General features: G+C 44.3%; 1 protein-coding gene across 3 annotated transcripts in view; it reads right to left on the bottom strand.

Moving 5' to 3' along the window:
• The window catches only part of BMP2 (bone morphogenetic protein 2), a 136,292-nt gene that overhangs the window by 49,062 nt on the left and 64,864 nt on the right, over positions 1 to 22,366 (bottom strand). The gene's annotated exons all lie outside the window — the stretch shown is intronic.

A 22,366-nucleotide genomic window follows, 5' to 3' on the forward strand; every position in this document is an offset into this window, starting at 1 on the left:
AATTTGGCTCCAGAGCAAATATTGTTACCAAATTCTTTGCACCTGCAACGGTCAGGAAAATGATAATACACCCTCTCCATGTCTTCCTATCCCACGCTTTGGAAAGCAGCCACATAGTATCTCACGTCTGCTATAGCGTAAACGTTTGCAAGGGCAGGGCTTCAGGCAAGACCCTGCTGGTACAGTTACAGTGCGCTCCACAGCCCCATCCCGCGAAACTCACTCTCGTCTCAACCTTGAGTAAATCTGACACCTCTTGATAGCAGCTCTGCTGCTGCCGGGGTCCCTGCAGCACTGCCAGCTGCTGGGGCAGATACTCAGCTGGTACTTCACTAGCTTTGCACAGCACAGCCCAGCATCCTGGCGCAACTTTGCTGAGTTTGTCACAGCATTTATTGATTAAGCAGGTTAAAAAAAAAAAAAAAAAGTTAATGGCTTTGGCTGCCATAGCTTCTGGTACCATTCTGCCAGCATAGGCACAGATATCCAGGAAAAAACACACTCTTCCTAGCATAATATGACTTGCCTTGGATGAGGTTTTATTACTGGTACAGCATCAGGACCAAGGAGGGTTTAATCCTCTAGTGAGGAAGCATCCCCATTCCAGCTGTGCCCTCAACTGGCACCTTCAGCAGCAGAGGCACGCTGGAGATGGGAGTGTGTGGCAGCTCTGGTCCCACTGAGACCATGGCAGTGGGACGAGCCAGGAAACAGGCAAAATGGCTCAATTTGGCCACCACACCCTTCAGCCGAACCAGCAAGCCAGGGGCACATCTGGGGACAGAAAAAGGTGAACTTATGCTCCTTGCACAACACAGGGAGACGGGTAGGCATTTGGATTGCTACAATGGGTGAAAGATTATTTTTCTTGACTGTTTCTTGGGAAACATTGGTCTGTGCCTAGAGGATCACAGTGCCTTGTCTATAAAATGGAGAGCATTCCTATCCCCCCCTCTTGTCACACTGGTGTGCAGCTTAGTACAGCCACCCACCAAGAAGCAGCTGAGCAATGGAGCCAGCAAAGCAAAGAAAGAACTGCACCACCATCATGGAGGGAGAAGGCCCCCATTTGTGTGATGAGCTTCACACAACTGCGCTGAAAGAGAAGTGGAAGGCTTGGTGTCAGACTCGCAGAAAGAAGCTACCTCCACTCCTGTCACTGATGGCCTCCTTGAACAGGGATTTGAGGACAAAGCAAATGGAAAGGATAAAGAAGAAATGAGATGTGGATAATGGTCTCTCCTGTTCCCACCTCAGACACACTAACACAGCGATGGCCGACACCCCAAGGTATCATCTCTGTGTGCCTGCATAAATTTGAGTCCACTGTGGCTGCTCAGCTAACAGAGCCTCAAGACAAATAACAAATAGGGGATAAATTGTAATATTTGTAATATTTTAAAATGTTTCTGCTGTAAAAGTATTTTTTCACTGGAAGAATCTTAGGCAGAAATGTAACTGCCTTGTAAAGAGTTCTTGCATCACACTTGGAGATTGAATTCAGTCCTGAGTCATAAGTTACTGGTTTTACGCTACTATTTGAAGATATTTGACTGTATTTCCCTTAATTTTTAGTAACTGCTGTGCTTCTTTCTTGTGTAGAGAACTTTTCAAGTTATTTGTATTTACCAAAAGCACAGAAAAAATGGGCAGGCTCTGTGTTCCAGTCGAATGGTTTGTGCTCAGTACATCAAACTGTTAGCGTCATAATTTGCCATCCTGCATCACACTAGCCATAGAATTCAGCCATTTAGTCCTGTACAAAGCCTAGTAATTTGCATTTAAAATAACTACCCCACACCTCTTGGCTGTTCCCCCCTATAAAGCCCTGCATCAAAAACAACTATCAGGAGGTCAATGAGCCCTGGGCAAGCACACATAGTTCAACAGGCTAGTATTGAGTTAGGCTCGCTCGCTCACAGCCCCCAAACTCCCACACAGTAAAAATGAGTGTTTCATCTCCATTGGAAGTTTTATAGTATGAGGAACTCACTGCATAACGCACTCACTGCATTAGAAGATTATTTTTAAAATATATTTTAAAAAAATAATTATACATATATACACATGCACAGGGAACCTGCAGTCCTGCCTGGCCCATATTTTTGATAAGCTATATCAATCATTCTCCTCCATCTCTGCATCAGCAGGCAGGTTTAAGAACAGGTGACAACAAAGCAGTTTGGGCTCTCACTGGGAAATAAATGCTAGGTAAAGAAGAGAAAGTTTCACTACAGTGTGAAGACAGCGATCAGATTATTAGGAAACAGAACAAAAAGAGGAGATGACACAGAGTTGCAGAGGCCAAATTCAAAGGAACTATGCCAATTTCTGTTAGGTAAGTAGCTGTAAAGGCTACCAAATATTTCCTTAGGATTACTAAGCATATTAACTGATAATTATTAATATCTGTCCCTGAAAATTAACCCCCTACAACAGCACAATTTAACCACTGCAAATTCAGATTGGCAGAAAATGCGTTCTGGTTTTTGTATCACTTGACTGAGCTTAGTAAAGGAAACCACAGGAGATTTGGTTGATCCTCCACAAAGCTTTTGGGACATGATGTGATCAGAAAGGAACAGGACAGTATTGTGATTAGGTTTCAATTGCAAAATAGTCGGGTGCACTAAACTGGACTTGTGAGCTGTGCTGCTACCAAGCCCAGTTGTGCCACGTCTTTGCCGTGGTGGGTAATGAAACCCCTTCACTCCGAGATAAGCGTAATCCGTCTTTGCCTGTTTTGTCCATTCGGACAAGGAGAGGGCCTGCCCTGGCAATGTGTGAATGCCATGCCTGCAGCAGCACACAAGTAATTCAGGAACGGACCTGAACAAAACCTGTCGTTTTTTGTTGAAATAAGGGTGCCAAGCCCCAGTGCATCAGAAAGTGTTTTGCTCCTCTTGCCACACTAACAGACCCAATCAGCCCCAGTAATCTTATCCACCCTGGTAAACCCAACCATTAATTTCTGCTGAAGACATATTCCCACAGAGGCACAGAGTAAATAGCTCAAGCGTCCCAAGCCAGCGTTGTACCATTGCCCTAAAAGAGCAGCCCCATTAGCAGAGCCTCTGTTATATTCAGCCCAGACTTCCTAACAGTATCACATCATAAAACCATCATGCATCTGGCCCAAATTTAAGGCACAGTTGGCAGTATTTGATACAAGAAAGAAACCAAGGACTGAATTAGTATCCCATGAGGTTGTTTTTTCTTCAAGTCGCAGATGAAGTGCAGAGCCATGTGGAGAAGTCCTCCATACACCTACTAACCCTTCTCAAACGAAAGAAGGGCTGTCTAGGTTTTATGTTCTTTGAAAATACCACTTCATTACCTCCCCTTTTTTTGTTGCCAGGAGAGGTTAACAAAATTACTGAGGGATGAAACATTCTTGAAACATTCTTTCTGGATCATCAAACCGGATTAGCCTGTGAATTGCACTGGGTGGTGCAGCACACCTAAAGGAGACAGGGCCGGTGGGACTGCACGCTCACCTTGTCCTTCGCTTACATTAACCAGGAGGAATCGCAGGACGTGGTGTGTGCGCATGTGCATGCACGCGCACATGGCTTGCTGGTCACTGACTTGAGTTTTTGGAAAGGAGGAAAAGGGAAAAAACAACCAAAAGAAAGGGCTTGCTGCTGAGGGCTGCCTGAATGGTGGTCTTGCACTTTGCTGCTCCTCAGCGCATACATTGAGTCTCGGTTTTGGCAGGTGCTTGGCCAGTGCCGCTCCAGCCATGCCATAAGCATGGCACTCGCAGCCAGAAATCCTCACCAACAGATGCCCAAAGAGACTTGCTTAGCTGCAGAAGGGCCAGGTAAGACAACAGGCCTCAGAGCTACTTGCTCTGGGAAAGCCCAACTCTCTCTGTGCCTTTACCTCCTTGCTGGGCAAGCCCATGCTCCTTTGCAGCATGCAGACATAACAACCAAGCAGTTATAACCTTCAGCAGGGAATAGCTTGGTCTGCCTTCCTCTGTGAAAAATGGTGTTTCCGGCTCCCCACCGGATAAGCACTCTTCCTACTGATTTTTTTTTTTAACCCATCAGTAAACTGCATGGGTTATCAAGAACCTCCACATTTTACTGCACACAGGATTCCATCAACCTTTGCTCTTCCAATGACCCAGGCTGGCAGGGCTGCCTCACTTACTGCTACCAGTGTTCTCAGGGTGACAGGTTTGTTCCTTCTTTTTGTCTTTACTTTTTGATCTGCTGCCACTAGTGGGTTACAAAAATAAAGCTCTGCACGTGTCTGTGCATAAGAGCAATAATCTTTCTTGTAAAATGCATTTTACAACAGCATCAGAAGCTGCTGCTACAGCACAAGATGGTAGGCTAAGTTTCTTCTTCTGGGTTAATCTTGCTGATAGGCCCATGAATTCCAAACCAGCACAAGCCAGAGCCTCCACTGCATTCAGTCAGCTCTGTTCCCTGCGTATTGAGTCATATTTGGGTTTGGTGGGGAGTTTGCAAATTCAACACAGAAGACAAAATTACCTTCATGAAGATGGCCTCCCCACAGCTTAACAACAGCTGGTTCCAACTTCACCAGCATCAGATCAACCATCAGTTTGAAATTTGAGGGCAAACATCACATCTCCCAAGAAGTACTGTGGGATGTATATGAGAAATGTCCCCCACCCTCAGCTTCTTTTTGCCTGAAAACATTAATCTGTGAACTGAGCAGGATTGTTCCAGATGCAGGGACCCTGGACAGCCTCTGTGCTTCATGCCAAATCTCCACGTCCTCCCACGAGTCTCCAACTATCAATCAGGATATGGGCAACTGAGCCATGCCAAATAGGAGGCAACAGTAAAACAAATGCAGCTAAAGATCACATTGCATTCTTTCAACTGATTTAACTAAATCAACTGATGATTTTAAAACTTTCAATTCTCATTCAGTCCAAGGTTCAGGCTCAATTGTTTGTCCTTGTGCAAACTGCAGGGTTTGGTTCTCCCTATCTTTGTATTTATAGCAACATACCTACTCCACAGCCCAAGTGGCTGAGCAGTGAACAACAGGAAAGCAGGGATCATCAGGCATAGGATAGCTAAAAGAGATCAATAAGAAGGAGGCCAGAGTCACAAGTGATGTCAACCAGAGTCTTCCTATTGCCTCCAGTCACCAGCCGGAAAACAGGGACCATAAACCCCATCATCCCCCCTATCTTCTGTCCACTTTGTGTATTTTTCCACTATAACCACTTCAGGATAGGGATTATCTTTTATATACATGTGCACATCACCCAGCACAAAAGATCCCAAACCACGCTCAAGGCTTGAGGCTGTACTGCAATAGTAATTACTTGATTTCAGGGGTTTAATTCAGGTGCACCAGCTCTCCAGTGCTGCCAGAGAAGGTATTGCGAACTGCTGCTGCCCACTGTGAGAAGACAAGCGCTGACTAATCTACAGCATTTTTCACTGTTTTGTTATTTTTTAATATCTCACTTCTCTTTAGTAAATGGTCTAGCAAGTTCCCTTGCTGATTACAATTATTTAGATTGCCCTAGCAGCCCAAAGCATTTATGGTCATTGCAATTTAAATCTCTTTGTTATAGTCTTCAGAATCTCCTAAAAATAGAAAGTAAAACTAATGGGAAACACAAATGTTTTATAGATTATATGCATGTGTTTAAGAAGTAGTAGCCAGCTAAGCAGAAGGTAAGGGAAAAAAGCAAAGATCAAAATCTAGGTCAGAACAAATGCTGGACAAGAGCCCATGCTGTCAAGTCCCAGGCCTCCCACAAGAGAAAGAATGAAGAAAAAAAAAAAAAAAAGGAAAAAAATTTTCTTTTTTTTAAAGGAGGAATAATGGCCTTTTCAAACATCCCCTGTTATGGAAAAAAGACATTTTGGAAATACTATTCCTCCATTCTGTCTGTTTCTAGGACAACCATTATTAGCCACTAATTTTACAGATCCTTCATTACTTGTGTCACCGGCTTGCACTTGCCTTGCCATGCCTCTCCTTCAGTCCCAGCCTCACCTCTGGCTTGCTGCTCCCCAGTGCACGGCTCACCTGCTCCAAATGCAGGAGAGAGACACAGAAGACCAAGCCCTATGGTCTGCTCGTTCCCCACAAAAACAAAACAAGAAAGCCTTCCCTTTCCTCCAGAGCGGCCAGACTATCATGTTCCCATCCACAGGTGGTCACCAGCAGCAGGACCTGTTCGCACTCCGTATGCTCTTCTCTCTCTCATTTTTTAATAAGCTATAAGCACAATAGCTCTTTTGTCAGATCCCAAATATTTGGGCACTGCAGATTTTATACCAGTTAACCACATTGAAAAGGGAAAGTGAGTTTTATGGCTACAGCACAGGATGGCCCACAGGAAGGCTGTCGGGACCCTGGCAATCGCTATGGGACAGGGTGCAAGTTATCAGTGTAAGTAAAGGCAAAGCCCAGACACCAGCCCGCACCTCTGCCATGCCTGCTGCTGCCTATGGTTGAAAGCATCATTAAATGTGAGCGCTGGCCTTTCAGGTGAGAAGACAACAGTCACAGCCATTTAAGGCTAATGCTTCACTGAAGTCATGTCCTTAGGCTACATTTTTTTCAAAAGCGGCAGCATTATTTTAAAAGCTTCACTTTCAGAAGTCACTTAAGCACTTAAATGGTAAGTCTTATTGGCTTACAGTGAGGTTTACACCCTTAACTGCCTTAAGTTACCCTTGAAATAGGCTCTAGGCTCCAGCCATTTCGCTGCTTGTCTGATTGACCTACCAGATCTTCAGGACAGGGACTGTCCCATGAAGCTGGGTTTTTACAGCCATGCCTAAATCACTGGCATCTTTGGGTGCCAACACATTCGAAGTAATAGCTGGTCTTTTTATTGTGGGGCTGACAATGCATTCCTCATGGAGTTAAAGCTTCCTTTACTTTTGAAAGATGCAAGGAAAAGCAGTCCACCATCTTGTTGCCAAACCATTCTCCATGGGAGATTTGATTTGAAACTCACAAAATACCAGTATTTATGAGAGGAACTGGCCACAACATGATCATAAGAACATACCAACGTTGTAGTTCCCCACCCTTTGATCTTGGCACTTTAATGATTAATCAGTGCTAAAGTACTGGAAAAATACCTCACTTGAGGCAGTTTAAAGCTTCTCTTTGTATAGATAAAAACTATGACTCACATAAAAGGATAACCCGGAAATGCAAGACCGAGAGGGTGAGATTAAAGCAGAAGCCCCTGTTCACACACAGATGTTTGCCCAACAGGACAAACTGGAGAAGCTGTTCGTCTTTAGGGACTGTTTCCATTAAACTGCCTAGATTTTCAGTCCACGACTTGGACTGCAAGAAAGGCTAACTGTCAAGAAAGGCTAACAGTCAATGTGGAGGGAAATTCGTCCCTTAGAAAGATACGCATGTGTTTAAGGAGGCGTGAGCTTTAGAGAAATATCACTTCCTATGGCAATTTGCAGAAAAGTAATCCTTGCCTCGAGCGCTTGAAGAGAAGTCATTTCCCCCTTCTGCTGTCACAGCTGCATGTTTAAATGCTTCCAAATATGCTTTGGGATGCAAGTCCCACTACCACCAGTGCTCAGGACAAAGCATAACATGGGAGGGAAAGCTTTTCCTTACTTAATCCTGCAGAGTTTACACGTACCGCACCAAAAATCTGGTGCTGACCTTATCAAAGGCAACGCACCCTTCTTGTTTGGCCAACTGTCTATCTCTGTGCATGCAAACATTCAGGGATGCAGAAGAGGACAAGAACACTCAAGCTAATCAGAAATGGTTTATGTGCCTCCTCAGCCAAAAACGACTGCAATGTGGAGAGTCCAGAACCAAAGCTGACTATAACCTGTCTTCTTTTAATGACCTATGGGCCAAATCCCACCAGCACAGGACTTGGGACAGGGCAGTGCCTCCAGGCTGGAATTCCACCACTGCCTGCTAGTGTGAGCAGTCACAGCTTCCCAGAGGGGGACCTGTGTGCAGCAGCTGTATGTGGCCTAATAAACAGTGACACTCTTCTGAAATAAAGTGAGTAATACACAGCTCTTTCCTTAACCTCATTCCAGCCGAGTATTGCAAACACTTGATTTATGTCAGATTTGTAACAGTACACATGGAGACTGCTGCTTGCAATGTGCAAGCGGAGTTGACTTTTTTCAGGGACAAATTTCAGGGAAGGTTTGTTTGGGGTGTCTTTTCTATATGGGAAATTCAAAAATAAGTATTTGACTTTGACTTACTATAGCACTAAAAAGTATTTACCAAAAATGCCATAACACCAATAATAGTTTGGATACTTTGCACCTCCATCATCCCTGACTGCAGCCAGGCTATCGGACCTCAGAAGCAGGCACCATCCATTATGGCACAGCCTGCAGTCCAGCAGTGCACACAGCACCCAGCACCAGAGGTGTAATGTCATTTGGCCTGATTTTGAATCTAACTGATACACAGCTAAACGCTGTGACATTTTCTGGGAATATTTTTTTCTTTTATATATTGTATTCCATAAACACATCCACAATAGCAAAATTTTGGTCTTCTGCATGGGGAAGAAAACAAACATTGATACAGCCGACTTTCTCACAGGGACAGAAAGGGACAGAAATTCCAGTTTTCACATCTAGTTTGCCAGTGATTTTAGGATTCCTTTCTCCATACATTCAATGTTTCCATCCATAGCATGGGTGTGGGACAGCCCTTAATTGATTTGCTTTGAGATCATCACACCAAAGGTGCCCTTGAAGTACAAATCATTAGTGTTGTATTGGCAATAAGTAGATTTTAATGTTAACTAGCAGAGCTACTGGAAGTGCTCTTGGTGGAACCTGAAAGGCAGAAGCATTGGCTGGACTTTACAAAAATTGAAACTGAGCACAGGTCCAGTAAAAGGGCAGCTAAACCTCTGAGGTGAATCACAGCCCATGGTTAGGTAACCTAGGGGCAAGGCCAAATATATTATTATACACCCGCGTCACATGAAACAGGAAAATTGTTTTATGGTTTTGACATCCAAAACCACTTGGCTTTAGATGAATTCCACACAACCCCCAAATTGAATCAAAATCTGAGGTAGGAATACAGAATTCATAGCCTGTGTAATGACAGATCTCTGCTCCCAGAGCTTTGATCCTATCCCGGTTAAAGCTGAAGGGAAAGGTTGATATAAATAGCATTAGCTAGAAAATAAGAACTCCAGCTAGGAGGATTTCTGAGCATGCAACATTACTTGTGCTGCGAATTTTGGAGAGAGCAAGGATCCCCTCTTCCCTCAAAACAGGGCATTTGCCTGGGAGAGGTGGAAAGCCAGGGCCAAGTCACTGATCTCAGTCAAGCGAGATCATTGCTTGGACCCTGAATTCCCACATAAACAGGCACGTCGGGCACTAGGCTGGTACCGACTCATATACAGAAATATGGGGATAAGAAAGGGTACGTCCATCTGCTTGTGTCTGTCTGCCTGTCTCTATCCTTCTTTTCCTCTCCTCCCTCAATCGCATCTTGGACTAAAGATGTTATCCCTCCAAATAACCTGTCAGAAACCAAACTACTTCTAGGTAAAATTTCAGCTTGAATGATGAAAATTTCAGCATTTTCTAAAGACAAGAGAAAGAAAGATGCTTAAAAAGTCTAGGAATAAATACTTGAAGATCCTTATTATTATGTACACAACAGCAGCTGCTAGAACTCCCAAACTTGGATGAAAATTGCAAGATGGAAAACACAATGCACAGATTAATAAGAAGCAGTTGTCCTGCACTGCAAACTAAACAAAGCAAACAAGCCAAGGGAGGGAGTATAGGGAGACATGAGGTTATGCACAACATTAGCCAGTAGCTTTGGTATCTCCCTCATCACAGACAAGGAGCTCTGTCACCCACCAAAGAAACTACAGAAGAAACAGTCACCTCCAAGCCTGACGAACACCTTACAAAAGCAGATGCCTTTACAGAGCTGATGCAGCTTTTAACATTGGAGGAGGAGAGCAATGATGAGGGACACCCGCAAAGGTGAATGGCACCACAGGGACTGTGCAGGGTGTGCTCACCTTGCCCTGGCAGGTTGTGGCCGCTTGCAGTTGTCAGGAGAGGCCACCAGCTTGATCCACTTTCAGCTCTTCTGGCTACAAGGAGCTGGTGGGGCGATGCCTCCTGGCCAAGAGTTGGCCTTTGGAGTAGGGCTGTGCATGGAGCCCAGCATCAGCCCCATTGCTTGTCACACGCGCTTCCAAGCCATCCATTCCCATCTCCCCTTGGTAGCTCCTTCCTTGAGTGTGATCTGAGCTTTGGGTCTGGAGTTAAACCTGAAGTCTTGGCAAATTCCTCATTCTTCTGGATTTCAAAGAGGACACCTCTGCAGGTCTGGGAGTCAATACTGAAAACTGGCTACTGCTAATAAAACACAAGTGCTTTGCCCTAAAAATAGACAGCGGCGCATACAGAACTAGAGTAAACAGAGACAACACTTCTTAATTCAGCTCTGAGCACTGTTTACCCCTTAGGATATCCAGTAATGTTTCCTTCCAGGGGTAACTACTAGGAGATATCCACACATCTGCCTGGTTTGCAAGGATGTCAGGAGAAAAGCTCTCAACAAAGAGCTGTATCTTACATCACACCCTAAATGCAGGAAGCCTCGGGGCTTTGGCATACCTTTGTGAGGAGCAAATTCCTAAATTGAGGGCGCTCTCTGCGCAGGAACACCCTATCCTCCAGCACTGACACACTTAATCCACAGCCCCATCAGCCAGAACTTCCCACCACCCACAATTCCTGGGTGATGGAGTGAATTCTGTTTACACCACTGGCAACCAACTAATTACTTCAGCGTAGCCCAGCAGCAAAAGCAATGGAGTGAGAGTCAAAGAGCCATTTGGGGCTGTGTCACACTGGCACATTTTTCAGTGCTGTAGTTCCCCGTCTCTCTCTCTCTCCCAATAGAAAAAAAAAAGTGATTGCATGCTTAGCACATTTGTGAAGTGCTCTGAGTCTTATAACTGAAAGCTTGGATCCACTTAATATTTTTCTTTTCAGAACTTATTAAACTGGGATCTGCTGATATTTCCAGACACAACACTGAGTCTTTAGCTCAGTTTTGCAGTTCTGGTGTTTCATATTCTAGGTGTTCTTGCACATTTCCTTGTTACAATTTCAATTGAATAGTCCCCTTTTTTGTCCTGGTTATCTTCAAGAGATTTATCAGAACAATCCAGACTGGTTTTGTAAATTTAAGTGCATGTTGATGATGCAAGACAGCTTTTCAGCTAGAAACAATTTTTAGAAGGGGGGGATTCCATTTCTTTTTTTTTTTTTTTTAGGCTCGTTCCAAAAAGAAAGCCACCCCTGCCCTATTTTGGACAGGTGGAAGAGAAAAGTAGATATTTCTCTAAACGGACATGTACCAAAACATGAGCTGCAGAACCTGGCTCATTTTTTCTGGCAGGAGGCTCTGGAGTGTCTGAAAAAAACAGAAGGAAAGACCCCCAAACCCACCAAGAACAAAACCAGGAAAACCATGGCTGTTCAGCTCCTGGGTTGACTCATGCTGGGAAGACACTGCAGGTGTTTCCTCACCAGTTCCACCCCTGTGTTACCAGAGGTCTCCACAGCCACCTGCCAGAAGGTACCCAGTCTGAAAGGCAAGAGGGGAATTTGAAACATTCCTGCCCTGTCACACCAGCAAGAGCCCGCTCGCTGTTTTGAACACCCCGTGTGCAGATGTCGGTGAGAAGAGTGTTCCCTTTGGGCTGCAGCAGGCAGACTGGTTTGGTGACTGTTTCATTTGCTTTTCCCTGGCCTCCACATGCCAGGTGCTGCCCCTCATAATCCTAATCTGTCCCCGCAGTGCAGTGCCCTGTCCTGGCTTCCTGCACAACAGCTTCTGCGTTTTCATTATTATCGAGGGAAGAAAGATGATCTTATGGCCGCAGGTAAGGTTTAGAGGTTGGTAACTGTGTCCTATTTCGGGCTATGCTGTTGGGCAAATTCTTTAAGCTTTCCATATTTCCTTGTAAAGAAACTTTACATTTGGAGATGAGGAAATTATCATACTTCCTTCCCTCTTTGAATTAAATACCTGTCAATTCTTTGCAAGATGCAAAGGGAACAAAATGCCACACAAACATGCCTGCAGATGCTTTTCACTGGATTCTATACCTAGAGGGTCTCATTGAAATGCAAACATCAGGCCCTTCCCAATTAAACAAGGTACTTGTTCCTAATACCTCAGATGATAACCTAAACTAAAGGAAGTGGAATAGTCTCTATGGAAATAACCATCCTATTCAAAACTCTATTAAAACTAATACCTTTCATTGCACCTGGAAAGGGATTGTCGATTGCAAAGCACCTGTGTAACATGAAGCCAGAGGAAAGTGCCTCTCAAAGAGTGTGGTTCTGTGCTGTCTCAAGATCTCATGAGTGCTTGAGAGGGACCAGCACGGCCATAACCTGCCCTGAGCTGGCAGAGGAGATGGAGGACCCCAAGCACCACAGGTGAAGGGAGCAGTCACAGCTATCATAGTTCTCTCAATGGTAAAACCTAATCCTGTTAAAACCGCTTCATCCCTCCATGAAGGCTGGTGGTGTGGCTGGATGCAGCAGAGGCACAGGCTGGAGCCTGCCTGCAGAAACCCCGAGATAGGAAGCTCTCAGAAGGAAAAAAACTGCTTTCTGTCTCCTGTCATCGAAGCTGTCTCAGAAAGCTGGATCTGTGTGTGTGTTTATCTAAAACACAAAGCCAGTACATGGATGCGGCCCTGCTGATCCCATTTTAGCCCATTTAAGGGTTCAGCCAACAAAATCACTTTTCGTTCAACTTATTCCTGGAAGGGTGTGTAGGGCACTGACCACACTATCTCAAAGGTAAGTGAGTCACCAGAGTTTTGCAAAATCTGGGCTCATTTTTTCCAACTGGTGTCCCATTTCAGCTATAGAAAATTGCTGTCTAAAGGTGCAAATACCAGTTTTTTTGTCAATGTAACAACAAACAATGCACAGTTGTAGCTCTTTTAATTAAGGGGGCTAATTTCCCTCAACTGTCTGTTAAGGCATCACACAGGTGTTCCATTTCAGAGAGTATTAGTACATGGTGCTCTAAGCCTAAAAGCTAATTTTTAACTTAACCTAATAATGTCAGTAATAATGACCTGTGATTACTGCCTTGTGAATCAGAACCTATGATACTTAAAATAATTAGCATCAAAGCTTAACTAGTAGCTTGCTAAATTCATTATCAGCCATAAACCATCAGCACTGAATTGAACTTTAAATTGAATGTTGGCATGGACTCCCCCCACCTGTGGGAGGCAGCATTTTAACAAAATTAATTTGGAAATGTACTTAAAGTTTTGGTCACCAATCTTTTCTTGAAGGAAGAAACTGTGGTATTAGCACAGAATACAATTTGATTAAAAACCACAAGCTATTTTATGTGGTCCCTGTTGTGTTTGGAGCACACGTTCCCCCAGACTGGGGAATTGCTACAGGAATTACTACACCAACCCAAATCCATGGGCAATGAAGCTCATTAACCTCTTAGCGGTCATCTCTGGGGGCTTCAGAGGGTGACAGCAAACAAGCCGGCTGAAGCAAAGCAAGCTTGGGTAAGCCTTGACACAGAAGACTCCTCAATGCCTCTTCACCCCAAGAGGTTATCCCCATACTTTTTACACACCTTCTTGACAGTCAGCCTTCCAACCAAGGTCAGATGGAGACTCAACTGTCCTCTGTCTCTGGAAAGGAGATGCCCATTTCTTACGAGGTCAGCTGGCAAATGAAGGAGTAAGAATAGAGGCTCGGAGCCCTGCTTTCACCAGGGACTAGCTCAGATCACTAGCTCCCCTCTAATAGCTAAAGGAGAAACATAAACCTTTCTCAAAACACAGTCAATAGCAACGAAGGAGAAAGAAGGTCTTTGAAGTGTAACTCTTCCTCTTGGGTGAGGTGGGATCACAGCAAGTGCCTATGAGCAGCCAGTAATTATGGACATGAGAGTGGGATGACTTGGAGCCCTTGGCTCCCTCACCAGCGTATGGTTCATAGACTTTTCCCCAGGGACCCTCCAGCTTGCCCATAACTATCTCATTTTGTGGCTAACATGTCTGCTGCTAATAGCTGCAAGTCTCATTTGATACTCAACATCTACCACCACAATGGACGGGTTTGGAGGCCACACTCCACCCCTGACAAAGAGATGCATGCACACGATCAAGGCGGGTGGCTGCAGTATCCATGCCGGCAACCTCAGCTGGGAACCAGAGAACAAACCATAGGTGAAGGCTGCCCTAAACTGACAGGAATCACTTGTCCTGTATATGTGCCACGGAGCAGAACAACCAGAACACCAGTCCCTGAGTGACAAACAATATTTCATTGTTTGTAGGATATCAAGTAGGATAGCTGCGCTGATGAAAGCTTTGTAGTTATTAATATCTGTTGAGTCCAAGCTGAGACCTGAAGCTCAGTCTGCACTTGAACCTTCTCCGGGAGCTCAGATTTCCTGATGTAGATCTGCCTGACAAAAAACAACAACAACAACAACAAAGGCCTGAAAACATGCTGTTGATTTGGAGAAGAATTTCCTTCTCGCATCCAGGAAAGTTCAGAGAAGAAAATCGCTTGACTGGGATGTATAGCTGTTAATACCTTCTCACAAGCTTTCCACCCACAGAACGAATAGCAAAAACCAGTTGGCTTTGGGGTATAAACCAAATTAGAAACAGGGAAGGGAAACCTACCAAGTACCCACAAGGAGTTTGGCTAAAGAACTGTGATGCTTCTGCATATTTGACTTGATATTCTCCCACAGAAAATCAGAGGGAGGCCAAAGCCTAAACATTCAATTGCTTTTAAAAATGCTACTTCAGGCCTTCAAGCCAATTCAGGAGATTTTGAAAATTTTGTCCCGAGGCAATAAAAAAAAAATAATTCCCAGTCCCAATCAGGTCAGAAGTCAGATGTTCTAAATGTCCTCTTTCTCCTATTTATCCCAGCTGCCACATTACCACAGCCCGACCTGAGTGAGTCTCTCTAAGACCAGTCGTGGTCAGTAGCTGGGAGGATGATCCTTAAAGAAAAAATAATCTCCTGGACTGAAAAAGTTAGAAAATATTTTTTGTAACTTAATAAAGATCCTGTAGATCATTCCCGGTATTGTTAGGGCATAGCATTGCTACAGGAGGCTCTGGCTGTGCTGTAAAAGGCTCTCTGAGCTCACTTATGCTCATGAAAGATCCCAGAGGAGGTTTTATATGATTATGGCCATCTTAGCCAATATTCACTCTGGACTATTAGAATTTTATTTTGTTTCTATTATTAATTACATTTTTGACTATCCTTTAACTGTACCATGAGAAGTTTTTTGCAATCTTATAAAAAAAAACCCAGTAAAAATAAAGTCCTTTGCTGTTATTCAAACAAGAGTAAAGTGATGCTGGTAAGTTTTCATCTCTTTCCTCTTCTCTCATGGTTTTGGGCTTTTTTCAACACTTTGTACTCTTTTGCCAGCAAGAAGAAAAAGCAGAAGTGGGGGGCAGAGTGGGGCGAGGAGAAGAAAATTATAGTCACTTTTTAACTTTTTTTTTAATAGAATATGAAAACATTTTTGTGGAGATGGGTCATCAGTACCTCAGAAAACTGTCCAGCTAGTTTTGTTATTTTCCTATACCTTCACACTTAGCAAAAGAGGTCCTTTAGTAAACTCTGCAGCTTGTCTCCTAAGGCTGAGAAGTAACACAGACACCATGCAGGCTGACAGGGCCAGCATAACTCACTGATATCCTGGTATCGCTAAAAAGCTGCAGTGCTGCTTTACAGGCAGCAGCTGCTAGTCAGGCATTTCTCCTCTGGCCCAATTTTTCCTCGGTGTTACAGGACTGATTGTGGAAGCTGGAAACTGTGCCTGTGTCCAGGTTTTGTCCTGGGCTGACGTGAGATGAAGGCTTCTGCTAAGGTTATCACCATGATGAACATGAAAACGAGACAAAGGCTGGTGACAACCTTTGTATGGTCCTGTCCTTTTTTTTTTTTTTTAATACTGTAGCCATTTGGTCTGATTTGTTGGAGTACCAAAGCACCTATAACTTTAAATAAGTGGGCAAAGACACTGGCAGTGTCCAGGGCTTTCAGATCCTCCTGCACAGCCCCAACTGCTCCAAAGTTTCCTTCCCTCCAGACCTATCTCCTGCAAAGCCTCTCGGCCAAGCAGGTCCTCCACCTTCCTCGCTACTACGTGGAGTTTAGAGCACTTCACCTGCCCTTACAAGTCAGTGAGCAATAAGTCTGCAGCTCCCTGCAGGGCTCCAAAACCTCCTGTGGGGGTGGAGCAGGAAGAGACTCTTGCAGTTCTCCTGCCAGCTATCAGGAGAGATGTGCAGCACAGCGAATGACAGTCGGGCAGCCATGCACGGGGAGGGAGAATGGATGCTCAGAGGAAGACAGGTGAAAGGAAAGGGAGAGGAGGGAAAGCAAAGGAAGGAATAGAAAGAGACAGAGAGAAAGAGAAAAACTGGGGGAAAAAAATCAGGTATTATCTAACTACTGGAACATGCTTCTGCAGGGTTTTGTAGGAATGGTCCATGCAGAACAGGGGTAAGTACGCTACGAAAACAGCATGAGAGCTACACTACGAAGGAAAATGAAGACCAGGTCTCCAGTTCACCTGGAAGGATGAAGGTGCATAGCCACTTAGGTAGCCTATGTGAAAGAAAAAAATCTGGCTCTGAAGCATTTGGCATCAAATCCTCCGTATCTCCACAAGTGGATTTCCAGTCTTCCTGTAGAAATTTTGCATCCTCCACATACAAAGCCACACCGTGAGTTACATGCAGGACTCCTTGACAGTCACACAGTTTACAACCCCATTCCTTTTCCTCCCAACAAAGTGACCTAACCAAAATGTTACTCATTGCAACTTTGTAGGATTTTACTCAGCATGAAATGAAAAATCATTCAGCAAAAATGTTACCATTTCCATCACTAAGAGAACTGCCCATGGAGACCACTTTGCTCAGGGTTTTGCTTTCTGGGCACCAGGGCTGTGGTCCGGGCAGAAGAAATCACTCTCCATGAGAGTTAGTGTCGTGTTGCTAATCTTCATCTTCAAACTCATCTTTGGATAGCAGTCTGTGGGAGAAACTGAAACATGGGGCAAAGCCTCATGTCTAAGTAAATAACATCAACAACTGAGGCTTTTACACGATGTCTGGTATCGGCCAGCAATGAAGGATTTAACTGCAGCCACAAACCTGTTGTTCCAGCTCCCTCCATACACACACGTATGCACAAATACGCACACAGAGTTCAATGGCTAATTTCTACAGGTCAGCCATGCTTTCCCCTGTCACCCGTGTCCTGCACATCGCTGTCCGCCTTTTGAGTCTGCACCTGACCCCAGCGCGTGGTGGCTCTCAGCTGCTGTTTCAAGGAGGAAGAGGACCAGGCTGCAGCTCTCTGAGCTATGCCTCCCTCCTAAGACTGCCTTGAAGCGCTTAGGCACCCCTCTTCATTTAACCTGCCAGCACTAGATTGACCTTCGCAACGCCCAGGGCCCAGATCCTCAGGAAGCGTGAGCTGTTGCCACCTTGCTGAAGAGCTATTTTGATGGCTCCGTGCCACAGGGCTGGTGCAAGTGATTCTTCAAGAATCTTTTCAGGTGCATTATTAATTCACAAGGAAACCTGTTGATAGATTTTCATTGCATAATACAGCCAACCTTAGGACCAAAAATGAACGGAGTTGTTTAATCAGAGCAGTCCCCTCCAGTTCCCATGTCAAGGAGCTGAGCCAGATCTACATCTGAACTCTGTGGCTTGGGCCAGCTCTTAGCTCTGATGCTCAGCAGGCTGAAGGGACTTGGAAGTTTCTCCATATTGCTTATAAGCATCCAACAAAACAACTGTAAATGAGTTATGTTTCAAGTATGCAAGAACTTGCTTCTCCATGCCAAAAAACGATTAGTGTTCTCAGGCTTCCAGCAATGCAAAGCAGAGTCTGAAATGTCCTGATGAGAGATATATGCATTTCCTCTTAGACAATTAATATTAGGGGTGGGTTTTATTGCTATTCTTTTTTATGTTGTTAACATCCTGCCCTCTTTCCTGGTTCCTCCCAAAGAGCTACAATGCAATTTGCAAAACTCCCCTTTGTAAGATGTAAACATTTACTAAACATTGTCTTTCCACTTTGTATTATGACAAAAGAATAGAAGTCAAGATGTTAAATATATTTCTGTATTTGCATCTGAAAGCCCCAGGCCTTCCTGAACATACTTGTAGATAACTTCTATTGTTTGGAGCATGTTACCTTTTCTGTAGATCATCATCTCCACGAAAATCCAAAGGCAAGGTCTTTGCTGAAACACTGTGTAGGACCCACTTATTACCCAGTGCCTTACAAATGTATTAATGCCATATGATGAGTGTCCATGTTATTCCACCTCATTATTTAATATTGAGACATACACAGCCTGGCTCACAAACTCACTCATTTGAAAATGAGTGGCTTATTCTCTAATGCAATTACAGTCAAACCAGAGGTTGAAACTATGTCTGCAGAGGTCATTCCTAGAGCTGTCATATGCTTTGGCAGCAAAGCCTTGGGTGGTTTTTGTCTGTGTCTCCAAAAGTCTCCTCCACTGTCTTTGTGGGCTGGCCAGGCTGTATCAGCTCTTGCGGGGCTTGTGTGTGCTGCAGAACAAACTCACCTGCTGCCCAAGCAGCCTGGGAGGGCAGCAAGTGCTGGCGAACCCCGAGTCTAGCATACAAACCACCAGCAAGCCGAAAACTCTCCTGAGTTTTCTCTGAAGCCAGGAACACCTGGAAACACTTCAATCACCTCCCTCACGTCTCCACTAGATAGAAAAAATCCAGTGGCTTCATCAACTCTGCCTTTGCCAAAAGCCTTCATAATGAAAACAGGACCTTAAACCTAGTTTTGATGAAGCGTAGAGTACCTAGTCTCCTTTTCCAGCCTTCTTGTCAAATACCCATCTGTGGCCCCAAGCAGACCTTGGCCACCTCAGCACACAGCAGCAGACCCACACTGATCTTGTTTTCTCTCCTTTTGTGTTTGCTTTTCTCTCTGCTTGCTCTAAACATGGTCCTATATTTCACAGGTGGTAAGAGATGGCATTACATTCATTGACGTTGTAACGTTCTCCAAGGGCTTAAAATAAAACTAGTTTTCAGAACTGCATTTCATATCCATAAGCAAATGCATTTCCTTTCCCTTTCCTCCCCATTATTTTGTGCATGTGTGTGCACATGCATTTTTTCCTGAGTAGAGCATAGTTTACCCCATTACACACACATACGCGCACGCGCACATGTTCTTTAAGCGTAATTATTTGGAAAAGTTCCAGTTAGAAGTCCTACTAAATAAGTAAACATCATTTAAAGAACTGCTTAGTGTGCCTTGGTATTTTTCTTCAAATAATATGAAAATCCAAGACACGAGGGTGTAAGAAGAGATGCCCAGACTGACTCGCTAATACAGATGTGACTTTGGGATATGAATTTGCAGAACTGATTGAGACAATGGAGCAAAGACAAATTTTTTCTAGAGTTACAGGAATGGTTTCAGAGCAAACCTGCTTAAATCTTTTTTAAATCACACCACAACCACAGGGGCCATCTTAGTGAAATTTTTGGAGGAAGGTGGGGCTGTTTGTTTGTTTTAAATAGCCTGTTAACCTCATCTTCTGCTGCAGACAAAGCCTTCAGGCCAATCCTGCAAACACCTCTGGTATTGTTCAGAGCAGTTGCTTTTGCACCTGCCAGGAAATTTGTAAGATCAGAGACGCAGATCCACCTCCTGCAACCTCTTTGCCTTCCTGGAAACTCCCCCAAAATAGCTGACTGGGTAGGATTAGGCTTTTGCTTTGGAAGTTGATTATGTGATCTCTGTTTCTTTCAGTCTTGCCAGCCAGGGCTTACCTCCAGATGAGTATTTCAGCACGTGCTTAACCTTAAGCAATGAGATACTCATGCTTATAGTTAAGTATAGGCTTAAAAATTTTGTTGGAAGCAAATCACAAGCACATTCTTACATACTTCTCTGGGCTGGGCCTAACCATAGTTCTCCTGTTAAAACAGTCTTTTTTTTTTCTCCCAACACTTATCCCATCACTGTAATTTCCCTCTTCAACTACCCTCTCCAACTGCTTCATTCCAATGAAACCAAGGGGAAATGACATTTTCTTCTATGGCAAGTAAATCATAATTGACAACGAACTGTTAGATAATACACAACTTTGCAGGAAGAGGGAATATCTTTTATTTATATCAACTAACCCAGGCTAACTATACAGATGGGTCTGTCCAAGGTCTGGCTCTCCCTAAAACATTGCTTCTTGTATATCTTGTATTCTCATAGCACTGCATTACTCCACTCCACACACTTGTGTTTACTGAGGTTTTATGGGGTTGGGGGAAGCTACTTACTCTGTTAAGCATCTAGGAAAACAGAAGGAATGTGGTGTATTGCTCCTGTTGTGTACGGCTGCCTACCAGAGAGTTAATATCATTGCACATGAGCCATTTCACCTACAGCAAGAAGTGAAAGCATGCGACTACACCCAACAAGTGATCACAGAGCACCCTGCAGGGAATTTGCTTCCATTTCAAAGGGAGAGATCAAAACCCACAAGGGGGGGGGGGGGGGGGGGGGGAAGAAAGAAAGATGCTCCCAGCCTGTGCATGAGATCAATGTTGGGCCCAACCTCAGAAGTTTTCTGAGAGGAAGGGAGAGATATGGACAGAAGAATCAGAAAGCACCTTCAGTGCCTGATTATTTATGTGCCTAGGGTTTGATCCTACACACCAAAATAAATGGGAGGTTTGCCACCAACTTCAATGGAAGCAGAAACAAGTCCTATCACCTTGAGGTTTATTGGCTGTCTGCAGAAAGTCTTAAAATTTATATAGAAATTAAACAGAGGCTAATTTGACAGTTTAATGGTGACGTCGTGGTTTTTACATTAAAAGAGACACAAATTTATCCTTTGGGTTTTATGATTATTTTTTTCCTGCCTGTTGCTTTTTTAAAGAAAAAGTCTAATGTTTCAAGGGAAGACTGATAAAAATGGAATATTCCTGTGCATAAGAAAAAAAGAAGTTAAAGCTCAGTCCAGTCCTACATCCCTCTACTCAAGGCTCAGAAGTTTAAAGCAGTTGGCATTAGCAGTAGCAGCAAATTAGCCATCCTGTAAGAGCTCCATTTCTGTGCCAAAACCAAAAAAGGCCGTCCTAATTTGAACTATGCCAAATAGGGCATTTGACCATGAAAAATGACTTTAAAGAGCAGAAAAAAAAAAAAAGAAAGAAAAATTTGCTGTAATCAAATCCTGTGTTCGGCACCCATCAACTGGTCCAAAAATGTGAGGAATCTGCCCTGTGTAGCAGAACCAGGCTCAGGACTCCCTGCAGCTCCAGCTCCTCGGGAAGTCCAGACCCAAACTCATGGAAATGCCTGAGTAAATGACTTCCCAACCTCTTGGTCACTTAATCATTAATTATTAAATTAATCCACTCACTGAAGCCAGCTAATGCCAGTGCAATGAGCTGGTCCACTCTGAGTTTAGGCTCAGAAGCCTGGTGGCGAATATTTAAAGTTAGGACAATGATCACGTTTCCATCAGTATGAAGCTTAATAAAATTACCTATCTTCAGCTGGTTTGGTTCATTTCTTTGGAAATCCAAAGTACTACGAGTGGCAGCTCCTTATCTCCAAGCAGATCGGGATAGGACCCAGCCTCTGCTCAGGATCTGACAGTCCAGCAGCTGCAATGCATGGGGAGGGCAGATGGCAGATGACAGAGCTGGTGAGCAACAGGAGAAACGCAAGACCACAGTGGCCACCCAACACCACCAGCCACTTTAAGGTGGCCTTTTCTAGCCATCCTTGAGGATCCTTTGTTAAATGAGTCATTCACTGCTCTCTGAGCCAGTACTTGCAGGAAGGTGGCTGTGCCCGCAGCTCGCCTCCCCCGCATCCCACAGGGACATCTCCCTGCTTCTGCCTTCACACGCGGGACAGCTCAGTCCTGGAGACAACGCCAGTCACCCATTAGCTTCTGAAGTGTGGGTGCAGCCCCTGGAGGAAAGGCAGATAGGAGGGAGGACGCAAGAGGGACGGGAGGAAACGCTTGAGGTTCACACAGGAATGAAAAATCTCTGGTTCTTCCTTCTCCCACAAGAAGCTTCCACCACCTGGGACTGTATTATTTCTTAGGAAAATACAGGAGAATCCTTGGTCTGGGCAACAACAACAAAAATCTTTAAAATTAACTGTGAAAAATACAGCTTGACCAAAACTATTTGAATGTGTGCCATGTTCTGCGATGAGGTTTTTTTTTGATTGCTGGTTCGGGGGAGGAGGGAGGAGGA

Source organism: Aquila chrysaetos, chromosome 8 (genome assembly GCF_900496995.4).
Source record: "Aquila chrysaetos chrysaetos chromosome 8, bAquChr1.4, whole genome shotgun sequence".
Lineage (NCBI taxonomy): Eukaryota > Metazoa > Chordata > Aves > Accipitriformes > Accipitridae > Aquila > Aquila chrysaetos.